Source organism: Oryctolagus cuniculus, chromosome 3 (assembly GCF_051225735.1).
Source record: "Oryctolagus cuniculus isolate XC-2025 breed Fujian yellow rabbit chromosome 3, ASM5122573v1, whole genome shotgun sequence".
In the NCBI taxonomy this organism is placed as follows: Eukaryota; Metazoa; Chordata; class Mammalia; order Lagomorpha; family Leporidae; genus Oryctolagus; species Oryctolagus cuniculus.
This window is the reverse complement of record NC_142869.1, coordinates 170,119,305-170,132,966: the sequence shown is the minus strand read 5'-3', so window position 1 is coordinate 170,132,966 and position 13,662 is coordinate 170,119,305. Positions and strand designations below refer to the sequence as shown.

General features: G+C 51.6%; 1 long non-coding RNA gene across 1 annotated transcript in view; it reads right to left on the bottom strand.

Moving 5' to 3' along the window:
* The window catches only part of LOC127491822 (uncharacterized), a 90,308-nt gene extending 77,312 nt beyond the window's left edge, over positions 1–12,996 (bottom strand). Inside the window, exon 1 of the long non-coding RNA XR_011387461.2 lies at positions 12,864–12,996. This is a non-coding gene — a long non-coding RNA (uncharacterized LOC127491822). The remainder of the gene's footprint in view (positions 1–12,863) is intronic.
* Between the last annotated feature and the right edge of the window lie 666 nt (positions 12,997–13,662).

The following is a 13,662-nucleotide window of genomic DNA, read 5'->3' as shown; positions in this document are numbered from 1 at the left end:
ACCCCAGACTGGGGATTCGGGACTCCCCTACTGGGACACTCACTGTCACCAATATTTTCCATTCTATATAATATTTTAAATAATAAGAAAAATGTATCATATAAAATTACAAAATATTAAAAAGCAGAAACTAGATGTAACTCACACACACTCGTGCCATACATAAGATCTTGCCTTCCCAACTTACTAACATCTCCTTTGTCTTAAAAAAAAAAAAAAAAACTCTGAGGACTTGATGTGAATGGCTGCTTGACAGTTCATTTTAGAGGTATAATGTAATTGACTTAAATCTTTTAGTAAATTCTGAATGTTCTTCATTTTAAAATATAAATAATGCTTTGATATATATCTTTGCCAGAAGCTCTGTTTGCCTCTTCTCCTTAGGAAAATTCCTAGAACAGTTACTGATGAAAATGGTCACAGAGAACTGGATTAAAGTTGATTGTCTCAACTCACCTGCACAATCAGGGAAATTTTCCTGCCACTCAGTACTGGTACCACCACCACTGATGATTATCGTGATCACCATTACAAGGCTTTTAGCTGTGCAGGACTTCTCACCTGGAACCCTGCCACACCCCCCACTGCTTCCACCACTGTCATTCAAATAATTTGCAGTCTCTTCCCTGGGGTTTGCAGGGCTGTGCATTCCCTCGCCTGACCCTACCGGTTGGGTCTCATCTCCTGCTATTCTGCCCTTGAGCTTCCGGCTCTAACAACTTTAAACACCCTGCCACTTCCTGCATACCTGAGTCTGGCGCATGGGAAGTAGGGAATAAATGTTTGTTGAAGGAACAGAATACTGCCTAGGGGGTGGGCGTCGTGGCGCAGCAGGTTAAGCTGCTTGGGACGCCAGCAGAGCATCCAGAATGCCTGAGATAAAGTCCCACCTCCACGTCCAATCCTGCTCATGTGGTCGGGAAGCAGGAGATGGTGGCTCACGTACATCAAGTTCCTGCCACTTACATGGGAGACCTGCATGGAGTTGCTGGCTCCTGACTAGAGCCTGGCCCAGCCCTGGCTGTTGTGGCCATTTGGGAAGTGAACCAGCAGATGGGCAATCTCTCTCTCATTCTCTCTCTCTCTCTCTCTGGCTCTCTTTCAAATAAACAAATAAATCTGGAAAAAAACAATCTATGGTTATACTATGTGACTTGCTGCTCCGATGTGAACAAACCAAAGCACCCAAGAAACGAGCAGCTGTGGATCCAGGAGGAGCTGCCACTTCGTTGAATTACTTTTCCTGATTTGACGATGATGATGATACACCTCAGCCCAAGTGGCAAGAACGTCAAGGTCAAATGCATAGGGCTCTGGTTAGTGAGAGAACCCAGAGGGAGGAGGGGAATGCACCCCTCGCTAGACAGCACGTTCAAATGGAAGACGGAAATGCCCGCCTCCAGCAGGTCCTTCCCACGCCCACGGATTAGCCGTGGAAGAGCGGGTGAGGGTGCCAGCTTTTGAGGCCCAGCAACATCTGGAGACTGGAATCTCATCAGAGCTTGGGGAGCAAAAGGAACCATGTCCGGGGAGGTGACATCTCACATCCGTCTGCTTACCAGACACTCACTAGAGGAACATTCCCCCACATGTTTTTCCCAGCACTTTGTGAATCAGCCCCTACTTTGCCCCGGTATCTTTCCAAGTTGACCTACTAGGCCAAGTATGTTCTGGAATCTTTAGAGGGGACAGGTTCACGGTAACTCATCCCCCTGTGATCTGTCCCCACCCTCTGAGCTGAGGTATGGGCATAAATGCCTTGGGGCCAGCCAGCTTCCAAGTTGCCAGAGGCTTTGCAGTGCAGTGGAAGAATACAGAACAGAACACCAGATGACCTGGATTCTTGTACAGGTTTTGTAATTAACTTGATTGTCTCTATTTCTTCCTGGTTGTATTTGCTGACCTGGAAACTGAAGTGCTTGGGGCCAGGCTACTGCTGAGTTCCCTTCCAACGCCTGTGGTTGTCTAATCCCAGTCGTACGTGGAATGACAACGCCCTGTGCTTGGCACCGTTGGAAACTGTCTAAAAATAAACCATAATCTCCATCCTTCGGCACCTTTGGAGGTAAGAAAAGACACCGTGGACTGGTGCTCCCATTCCTGCACATGAGGGGTCACCACCATATCCAGCCAGAGATAAGGGAGAGACAGCCAGGAAGAGGCGAGATTTCTGCTGATCCTTGAAGTAAACCACCCAGCAAAGGCCCCTGGCAAGCAACATTTCCTGTTGTGAGCCACGGCCGAAGTGCAGGCTTTGTGTAAAATTTATTCCCCAGGCCAGAGCCAGAGCCCTAGCGAGGGCCCCTGTGAGGGCAGGTGCTCCATGAACTGTGGGGTGAGATGGGATGGGACAGACAGTCTGGCATTCACGTCCAATCCACCTTCACCACTGTATCTGGCTGCCTCTCCTGATTCAGACACTACGTCTCTGAGCTCCTTCCTCTGAGAGGCAATCGCTAATAACTCTTCTACGCTTTGGGTCACCATAGGCATAGGGGCAACATCTCTATCGGCAAAAAGTTTCACCATTACTTGATGAGCAGGGAGTCCAAATTTCTGACCTTTCTCCTTGCAGGAAAGGAGAGTGCGCCCCAGCCAGACAAGCCCTGAGTCAGGCTTCGAACACACAGCTCCTGGGCTCTGTCCCTCTCCCCACCCTCCTCACCACGCGGCTTCCTGTCTGTGGAGGCAGCCCTCACCTGCCAGGTCAGCTGCCCCAAAAAGCCCCTGGGATCCATCAGCTAAGACATTCTCCAAAGGTTCACGTGAGACCACGCCCGCCTCCTGGCGCCCACCTGTGGACTTCAGGATGGAAAGAGTGAGGGAGGGCACAGAAATGGGGGAAAGGAAGCCAGCGGACAGAGAAGGGCAGAAAGGCACTCTGGAACTGGCTCGGAAGCAGACGACTGAAACAAAACCAACAGAAAAACAGCTGTGTGCCACTGACCCTGCTGACGGCCACGGCCACCCCTAGGCTTCAGGCCCCTCGGGCAGCCGTGCAATCTGTAAATCATGTCCTGTGGGTTTCCTCCCTTAAATGTATCTTCCATGTGCTACTGGAACGAATCTGGACTTGGGCTAATGAAGTACCAGGGAACACATACAGGTTCTTAGTGGAGAAGGGAACTGGAATACAGCAGCTTACACTCTCTGACAGCAAGAATCATGGCAGAGAACAGATGGCGCATTCTAGAAGGGTGTTCAAGGGAGGTCCACTGAAGGGACTATCCGTGACGATGTGGGCAGCGTACAGGGAAGCTAGCAGGGCTGGTGCAGGACCTCGGGCTACTGCCCCAAACCTGGAGCCCTGACGGTGACCTGAACGGAGCTCGGGCTCCAGGGGATACATGGCTGCCATCCGGAAGCTGTGGCCTTCAGCACTGGAAAGCTGCAGTGCTCCAGGCACAGAGGGAGCCGGAAAATTAACCCTGACCTTTCTCTCTTCACCCTCCAGTTTCTCGCTGGAAGCCTCCCATTGGCTGAACCCAATCAGGGGTGAGACGGAACAAGAGGGTCCCTGGATGTTACCCACTGGAGTCAGGGGCAGGGCAGGGTAGTTAGGCACTGGGTCTGCAGGGGTGAATAAGGAAGATGGAGTCTACATTTGTGTTGTATGCTATGACGTCCAAAGAATAGACACCTATCTCTATGAGTGGAGAGAGAGATCTATAGATACAGAAGGATTTAAAATCTCTCCTGATCCTTACGATTCCCCTGCAGGACTCCAAGGTAACTTGGGTTCTCACCAAATCACTGACCTCACCAGAAGAGATGACAGCACAAGGACATCAGTCCAGGACTTCGATTCTCACAGATGCCTGTTTCTTTTCATATTTGCCTACCAATTCCTTTCCCCTCAGCTGCTCAGGGGCCCCTGGCCTTCAAGTCTGGGTTAAGCCTGTATGAACGCAGTAACTCCACCAATCCCACCCACTCCCATTGCCAGGAGCCCTTGGTGGTGTCCAACGCTACACGGCCGAGTACGTATTTGCTTACTGACTTTGGATTGTTCTGCAGTCAGGCCCTGAGTTCCAGAGTCTATTTTCCTAAGACAAGATCAACAGATCAACAGAAAAGTTCTTGGGATGTCAAAACACAGCAGCACTTGGCACTCCGCAGACGATAAACAGATACTTCCCAGATTTCTATCAGCAGCATGGAGGGCAGGCAGGAGTATGCTGGGCCAGGCAAGGATGTGGATATGTGTATGTGAGTGGACAGAGTTTCAGTTGAGGAATATGAAATAGCTCCGGAAATGGAGAGTGGTGATGGCCACACACATTGTGAATATACCCAATGCCACTGAATTTAGAATGGCTAAAAAGATACATTTTCTGTTATGCATATGTTACTATAAGTTTTTTTTTTTAAAGATCTGTTTATTTGAAATGCAGAGTAAGAGAGAGAGAGAGAAAGAGAGAGAGAGAGAGAGAGAGAGAGAGATCTTCTATCCATGGTTCACTTCCCAAATGGCTGCAATGGCCGAGATTTGGCCAAGCCCAAGTCAGGATCCAGGAATTCCATCTTGGTCTCCCATGTGGGTAGCAGCGGCTCAAAGCACATAATCATGGAGCTAGATCAGAAGGGGAGCAGCTGGGACTGGAATTAGCACTCTGATATTGGATGCCAGTGTCCCATGTGGTGGCTTAACCTGCTGTACCACAATGCCAATCCCTACCATGATTTTTTAAATCCCATGAACATGTGGTTCTCAGCTACTTTAGACCAAACAGCAGCTATGGTCAGCAGGGACCCCGACTTGCCAAGATCCTCTGATAGAAGCCCCGAAGTGTCTTTGCCAGGACCTGTGTCAGGTCGTGACACATTAGCAGAGGATTTGCCACACATGGCCTTGATTTCCCCAGGCTCAGAGTGGATTTAATGGGACTGAGGACAGCTGGCAGCACATGTGGCTGCCTCTCTCGCTTCCCGAGAGGGCATCACTTACAGGTCTGACGCTTTCTGTGCAGGAGGGAGCTTCTCTAGGCCCCGTGGCTTTCGCTGCGAAGTCAGCAGGACTGCCTTTCCGTTGGGAGAAGAAAAAGGGGCTGAGCCTTGCGGGGGGAGAGAGGCGGCGGCCACGTCCTTCCAGCTGTCCCCGACTCTGCTCGTCATGAGCTTGCTCCATTTCTCCTTGGCATTCCAAGGTCCTCGTGCACGCATGAGGGTGTTTAACGTTTGCCTCTAAGTTGATGATCTCAGTCTTTAGAACACAGGGGTGCTGAGTCCAATTGCAAACAGTGACGCCACACAGACAATGCCCTCACCTCAGCTGGCACAGCCCAGCCATCCATCTGCAGGGCTGTCCAAGTTCTCCAGGGACATTGAAGCCGTGCACAGCACTGAGCACTGTGGAGGGAGCTTCTGTGATGGGAACTCAGAGTATGCCATGGAGCCCAGAAATGCCCCAGCAGCGGCCACTTCCCACCAACCAGACCCTAACAGCATGCTCCCAGCTCCCCTGCATCCACTCAGACTTCCCAGTGACTCTCTGGGTTTCCAGTGATTAGAGTCAGTGACCACAGTTGTCAGGGAGGGCAGGAATGGGAGACTGTGATTGCTTGGTTGTCGGATCTGGAGATAACTCCAAGCCTAGCCCCTGACTATCAACCACTGGTGCTAGAACCACTACAGCACCCTCCTTGGAACAGGATGTCGGGTTAGAAAATCCAGGGGTTTCTATAGTAGGAGAGATGTTAAACAAGACCCCGCTCTTGGGTCCAGCAGTGCCCTTGCACACTGGCTACTTCTGCAGGGTTTATGACAAGGTGAGAACCCCTGAGTCCCCTATTAAACGTCTTCCTACTGTAAGCTCCGACCTGAAATTCAGCATATTCACCGTATCATCCCCCGTGGATAGGTCTCCTCACCCTCTCTTCCTTATTCAATTTCCCAAGTTTCTACCTATCTTTATACTCGCTGCTACTTAATCAGGTTGAGTTTATACAGCACAGAATCTTGAAAACTGTTTTTGGAGCTTTTTGTCTGCAATTTAAAATTTTGCCCACCAGGTGGCAGTGGCACATGAGAGTCAGTCTCAACCGTGGCTCCCACTCCACCTCCAAGAACTTCACTGGGCACTGGGAGCCATCCCTCCACGAACTCATTTCCTCCTATAGTGACCTCAGCCTTAACTTCCATGGTTTACAGATGGGGAGACAGAAGCTCAGAGAGGCTAAGTGACGAGTTCAAGAGCACACCATGCCTAGAGTTTTAGGCCCGGGTCTGGCAGTGTAAAAAACCCTCATTGTTCCCACGGGGGAGATTCCTGAAGAGCCCCTGTGTGCTGCCTTTTCTTCTGATTTAATGCACAGCTGAGTCAGCCCTCAGCCAAGGCCGTGTCCCGTGGATGCTGAGTCAGCCCTCAGCCAAGGCCGTGTCCCGTGGATGCTGAGTCAGCCCTCAGCCAAGGCCGTGTCCCGTGGATGCTGAGTCAGCCCTCAGCCAAGGCCGTGTCCCGTGGATGCTGAGTCAGCCCTCAGCCAAGGCCGTGTCCCGTGGATGCTGAGTCAGCCCTCAGCCAAGGCCATGTCCCGTGGATGCTGAGTCAGCCCTCAGCCAAGGCCGTGTCCCGTGGATGCTGAGTCAGCCCTCAGCCAAGGCCGTGTCCCGTGGATGCTGAGTCAGCCCTCAGCCAAGGCCGTGTCCCGTGGATGCTGAGTCAGCCCTCAGCCAAGGCCGTGTCCCGTGGGTGCTGAGTCAGCCCTCAGCCAAGGCCGTGTCCCGTGGATGCTGAGTCAGCCCTCAGCCAAGGCCGTGTCCGGTGGATGCTGAGTCAGCCCTCAGCCAAGGCCGTGTCCGGTGGATGCTGAGTCAGCCCTCAGCCAAGGCCGTGTCCCGTGGATGCTGAGTCAGCCCTCAGCCAAGGCCGTGTCCCGTGGATGCTGAGTCAGCCCTCAGCCAAGCCCGTGTCCTGTGGGTGCTGAGTCAGCCCTCAGCCAAGGCCGTGTCCCGTGGATGCTGAGTCAGCCCTCAGCCAAGGCCGTGTCCCGTGGATGCTGAGTCAGCCCTCAGCCAAGGCCGTGTCCCGTGGATGCTGAGTCAGCCCTCAGCCAAGGCCGTGTCCCGTGGATGCTGAGTCAGCCCTCAGCCAAGGCCGTGTCCCGTGGGTGCTGAGTCAGCCCTCAGCCAAGGCCGTGTCCCGTGGGTGCTGAGTCAGCCCTCAGCCAAGCCCGTGTCCTGTGGGTGCTGAGTCAGCCCTCAGCCAAGGCCGTGTCCTGTGGATGCTGAGTCAGCCCTCAGCCAAGGCCATGTCCTGTGGATGCCCAGGTTCTGAACCTCCTTGACACTCCAGGCGAGAGCCGCCCAGTGTGAGGGCTGAATGCAATTGTGGGTTTGGCCGGCAGGAGCTATTTCAGCGTGGTGCTTCCTGAACTTCAGCCATGGGGACAGGAGCAGCCAGATACCCCTCAGTGAGGAGGAGAGGGGGCCAGGCCCCAGGGGACCTGGAGACCCACCAGGAACCCCCCAACTTCCCTGGGGCCCACCACTCTGAGGGCCAAGGAGGTGCTGAGAAAAGAGCAGGTGCAGAGAGCAGTAGAAGAGGTCAGGGAGGGTTTGCTAAGACTCTAAGGGCTTCTGGGAGCACAGCCCCAGGGAGGTGACTGTGTCAGTCCAGGACAGAGAAAGTAGAGAGGAGACTCAGAGAAGAGCTAGAGGACTGTAGAGAGTGGCAGCGGTTCTGTGGGACTCCAGGGACAAGGACATGGCACGTGAGGCCTTCCCTACTCCACACGAGATCATCTCAGGCTCTCAGCGCTCCCTTCCTGCCTCCAGGTATTGCTCTGCCAGTCACCGCCCTTCCTGGGGCTAATCCTGAACAGCATCAACTGTACCAGTATACCCGCCCCAGGGAGGGGCAGAGGTCAGCCAGGCAGTGGGGGCTCCTGCATGGTGCGGTGCGATGTTTCACCCTGAATATCTGGAAGGCTGCAGTGCGTTGGTGGGTGGGGGGAATGGAGCCAAAGCCAAGGTCTGAGCAGAACGGAGAAACTCAGGAGGTGCAAAGGGGTAGGTATGGGTCCACTGCACTGACAGGGCAAGCAGCAGCAGGAGGAGACAGAGTCAGGGGCCAGGAGCCCCGGGCAAGTAGGCAGGAGCACGGCACTGCTAGTAGAGGAGGAGGATCCAGCCTGCCTCAACTGGCACTGCTGCAGGCACCTCCTTCCATTATTATTGTTTGTTAAGATTTATTCAGTATTTGAGAGGCAGAGGCACAGAGAGAGGGAGAGACACAGAGAGAGACGGAGGGGTTAGCACAGCGGTGCAGCAGGTTAAGCTGCTTCCTGCAAAGCCAGCACCCCTCATCAGAGCACCGGTTCTAGTCCCAGCAGCTCTGCTTCCGACCCAGCTCCCTGATAATGCACCTGGCAAGGCAGCAGAAGATGCCCCAAGTGCTTGAGCCCCTGCTACCCAGGTGGGAGACCAGGATGGCGCTCCGGGCTCCTGCTTCAGCCTGGCCCAGCCCCAGCCATTATGGCCATTTTAGGGAAAGAACCAGTGGATGGAAGATCTCTCTCTCTCTGTCTTCCTCTGTGTCACTCTTTCCAATAAATCAAATAAATATAAGAAAAGAGAGAGAGAGGGAAGCCCTCACTTGCTCTCTCTAGAGCTCTCATCAGGAAGCCAAGAGCTGGGTCCTAGAAGAAAACAAAAAAGCAGCACCAGGACAGATCCCAGCTCGCTCTCACACAGTGCCATTCCAGCTCTTACTGGAAGAGAATTCCCTCCCTAACCCCCTCCCCAAAACTGGGCCTCCCAGCACAACAGCCCTATCAGGAGGGAAATGGTATGCACCCCTCCATCTGGGACAGGATAAGTACTTGTGTTCTATATTCCACAGGACCTAACACCGGCCCCTACATAACAGAATGCGGGTTTGTAACAAATGTTGCATTACACTGCAGATGGGTTTGAATACAGCCCGTCTGACATTCCTGAATGTGGGTGAATTCTCCTTTGGGGCAGACTCCTTGAGGGAAATTTTCTCGTGGCATCTACTGTGTAGGAAATCTTACTGATGTAGTGCCCTTGAGTTAACAGCCCTCCACTTAAGCCTACAAGAGAGAATAAGAAGGTGATCGGAGGAGATTCATGCGGTGAAAGAAATCAAATCACTGGAATTCTACTTCACAATCCCAGATCCGTACTCCTAGGTGCAGGGACATGCCTGGCCCAGGAATACCCTGGCACAAGCTGAATTCTGGCTTCAGGGTGAATCCGGAGAAGGCAACAGAGCCGCTACAGAAACAAGCACAGAAACACTGGGTGTCGGGTGCCCGCAAGGGGCTGTGCAAGTGGCTAATGCTCAGGGAACACAGACCTCCAAGGTAGCAGACACGATGATGTGGGAGCCATTTAAAGGAAGGGCTTGCAGCCCAGCCGTGGAGAGTGTGGGCAGCAGGCAGCCGCCAGCTGTCAGCAACTTCAACGTCAGCCTCAGCTGCCGGACACTGTTACAGCAGCCTACACCTGCTGACTGTGTGAGGCCCATACACAAAGGCTGGGCTGGCTGGGGGCAGCACTGGCTCCGTCACTCTCCCCTGAGTTGCCTGGGCTTTATGAGTCCAGCGTCTCCCTCTGCCTCATCTTCCCCTTTGCTTCTACAGGTGTTGATCCCTAACAAACATCTGAACATCGGAACATCTGCTTTCGGAGAGCCCAGGCCGGAGCCGTGACGCTCCCTGCATCTAGCAGCTTAAAGAAACCCTGAACCGGCACCTCCCCTGGACGGAGTTCCTGGGGGCACCAGTTCTTCGCTGCGGGGGTGCAGCGAGAATGCAAACTTGAATCGCACAACAGAAGCCCTTGTAGATGGTTCTGTTTTGGTGCCATCCCCAACTTCCCATGGATGGACCTCAGTGTGGAGGGGTCAACGGATGTAGACATTTTAACACACTTTGCCGATGAGAAGGGGGCAGCTCACACTAAGGAAAGGGACTGCCCATGTTAGTTCTTGGCATCAATGACCAGCTTCCAGGAGCTGGACCCAAGGTTCTGCCCCCCCACCCCCACCCCAGCAGCAGACACGGAAAAGGGCTCACCACTCTGACACAGAGACCTAGTAACATGCCAGGTGGACCTTCTAGCAAATGTCACAACAGCTATTTGAAAAGAGTGTCGATTGGATCACATGTTCTTGAAAAGGGGTCTCCGTGTTGGTCCACGAAATACTCATAAAGCAGCAGAAATTCTGGTGCAGAGTAAAATGTTAAGGATCCAGGGGCTGGCGCCGTGGCACAGTAGGCTAATCCTCCGCCTGTGGCAGCAGCATCCCATATGGGTACTGGTTCTAGTCCCGGCTGCTCCTTTTCCAATCCAGCTCTCTGCTATGGCCTGAGAAAGCAGCAGAAGATGGCCCAAGTGCTTGGACCCCTGCTCCCGCATGGGAGACCCGGAAGAAGCTCCTGGCTCTTGACTTTGCATCAGCTCAGCTCCAGCCTTTGTGGTCATTTGGGGAGTGAACCATCAGATGGAAGACCTTACCCTCTCACTGTCTGTAACTCTACCTCTCAAATAAATAAATAAATAAAATCTTTAAAAAAAAGTTACAGATCTCATGGTCCGTGATACCCTAACCTTCTGTCTATAGCTCCAGACCTGCGTAGTGAATTAGCATGGAGAGACCAGGCTACTCCTTATCCTTGGATTTGGTCCAGAGTTTGAGGTCAAAGATGCTGCCTTGTGTCACTTCAATAGTGCACAGCAATCTATCTGAGCCCGATTCAGCATTGATTTCATTTTGCCTTGCCTTCTGGTTCATTGCTTGTGTACCTCTCTCCTCCATTAGACCATAAAGTCCTTGGGGGCAGAGAGACTTGGGCTCATTTTCACATCTGCCCCCATCCTCCCCTCCAGATCCCAGTGCATGCACAGGTTTTGTGCCTGGTAGGTTTACAATCATTCAAGGAAAAGACGACACAGAAAAAAAAAAGTGGCAAAAGAGTGAGGATTCAGGTTCCAGGATAAATATACGGCAGCCAGGCCTGGAGCAAGGGACACACAGTTCTACCAAAGGAGCCACAGTTACATGGTCCCTTTAATGTCAACAGCACTTAGCAGGGTGCTGAGACATTTCAGCAGGTCTGAAGATGACCCTGCAACAGCTTGTCTGAAACCCACAGGAGGAATCTGCTCAGCTGATCTACTGAGTTCACGTGGTCCAGAGTGGATCCAGGACACCTGGCCTGGTCTTAGGCCTGGACACAGGGGGCATGCTGTACACAAGTGTCCCAACTCTGACTTCCTCTACGTAGGGGGATGTGTACGGACTGTAGGGCAGCTACCGACTAGAGGGAGCTCTGGTTTGGTTCTAACAAGATGACTCTGCCTTCAGCCTCCATGGCTACCAATATCTCTGCACCTCTGTGGCTAGCAGAGATTAGAATTGGGGATTGTAAGTCCCCAATTGGGGGTTAGCAAACGATCCCCCAGTGTGACAGCCCAGAAGTAGATTCTCCCTGTCCTTCTCCAGTCCACCTGTCTCCCGCCCCTCATCTCCCCACCAAGTGGAGCCACAGATACCAGAATTCCTCAGGGTGGACCAGAGAGGGGCCCTCCTGCCCTTTCCCCAAAGCCAGCCAAAAAATTGAAAAAGGAAGAAAGACTGCCAACTGAGGGGCCAGAAGTCAATCAGACACACGGACCTGGCTGGGTTTCCTCCCTCAGTCTGGCACTTTTAGGTCATACACCCCTATGGTGTAATCACATTTCCACACAGGCTGTGCACTTCACGGAACCTAAGCATAAAGATGGATCATTCACCTTGGATCTTTGAGTCTTCAGTCTGAAGGCTGCTGTGTTATACAAAACGGTGATCAAGTAAATTTGTTACGCCTTGCTCTTATAAACTTGTCTTTTGTAACAGGAGTGTTGCCATAACCCCTTATGATCCAAAATAGGTGTGACCCCTTTTCTGTCCCTGTATACAGCAAATTCCTGTCCCCTTTTTCAACAATGGGTACATCTAAATTCCAACCATCCTTTTAGTGTTACTTACATATTTCCTTAATAACACATGCTATTCTAGAAGAAGGCACTAGGTAAATCCTCCCAGATGTCTTTTAGCACATATATTACATTATTTCATTTTAGAAAAACACACTTTGTACTCAGGAGTTCATTTGGGTCAGCTGCCCATGTCAGCGGATGAATGAAGCCATCACATTTGACGCCTGCAGATCATTCTTCCCTATGGAGGTGCCACACTTTGCAGAGAAACCCTTAATGCCGGCATTTACACCATGTCCAATTTTTCCCTATTATGATTATCAAAAAACAGTAGTATCTCCATGGCTCACAGTTTCCAAATTTCCACAAAGATCATCGTATGATCAAATTCCTCCGACAATCAGATAAGGTAGATATTTCCGTAAAGGAGGCTCAGGAATATTCCCACTCGCCTGGGCAGGGAGGGCAGGCAAACTGTGTCTCAAAATCAGAATTTCTAACTCCCAGGCTAGCTCTCCCCTGCTGTGTCATCCACAGCTTTGGACCATCTGAGCCTAAGAAACTTACCTAAACAGACCAAAAGGACAATGTGGATATAAATGCAGCTCAAGTAAACCCGCTATATCAGGAATCAGTGTATTAGCATGTAGAGCGTCAGAGGACTGTTCCTGCACATTTACCACGTTTAGGGAAGTATGTAACTCCAGAGTTTGGGGGAGGCAGTCTCAATTCCTTCACAGTTTACTTACACTTCATTCTCAACCAGTGATCTCTGGGCTGCCTTACTTGTAGTTGGGAGAACATAGTTACTGACAAGTTGCTGGCCAACCACAGAGGGTATATGGGATCATCCTAAGTATGCTGGCTTCTCTACTGGAGTACAGACAGTTCCTCTGTCTTCCCTGTTCACTCACCTGAGCCCTCTGGACGGTGAGTTCCCAAGCAGTGCTGGGTGCAGTCTCCGGCCTCCTCCATCCAGACTGAGACAGGAGTCCATGGGCCTTGGAACCGTGGAGTGACAGACTCCTTTCTCAAACGTCCTCATCCTCAATGACTCACGGAGGAGTCACCACTGGGTAGCCTGTACCACACCAAATACAAAGCGCCATGTGGTCATGTGCTAATAATAAAATATTAAACCGTGAAACAACAAAAACATCCATCTTCTTCCCTTTGTTAACTTCAGCTGTAAACCAGTGCAATCTTTTTAATGCTAAGCAAGATTTTATATGTTTTCCCTCTCTCCTCTCCTCCTCCTCCCCTACTCCAAGTGTGTGTTGCACGCACATGCACCTGCACGCTCACACACATATATCTGAGACCCAGTCCTCACCTAACAGAAAGGATTTAAAATGAAAAAAAGATGGGGTCGGGAGAAGAGAGAAAAAGAAGCAAGCTGGCTAGCTGGATGGACCTCCACATCTCGGGGTGCCGGCTAATGGCAGTGTAGCTTGCAGACCACCCGGTCACTTAATGGAATAGAGAAGAGAGCGATGCATTTGCTATTCTAAAAAGCCACAAGTCCATGAATGCAAATGTGCCCTATTCCGAAAACCAAATTAAGGGAACTGCTGGGAATTCTCTGCATAGTTAAGCAGAACAATTTTCCCCCTTTAAGGCCATGTTTACCCTTCAGAAATCACATACCCTCAAGCCAGAAACTTAGAAATGCATCATTTTCAGGAAGGATGTGTTGCATTAGGCAGGCCCCGT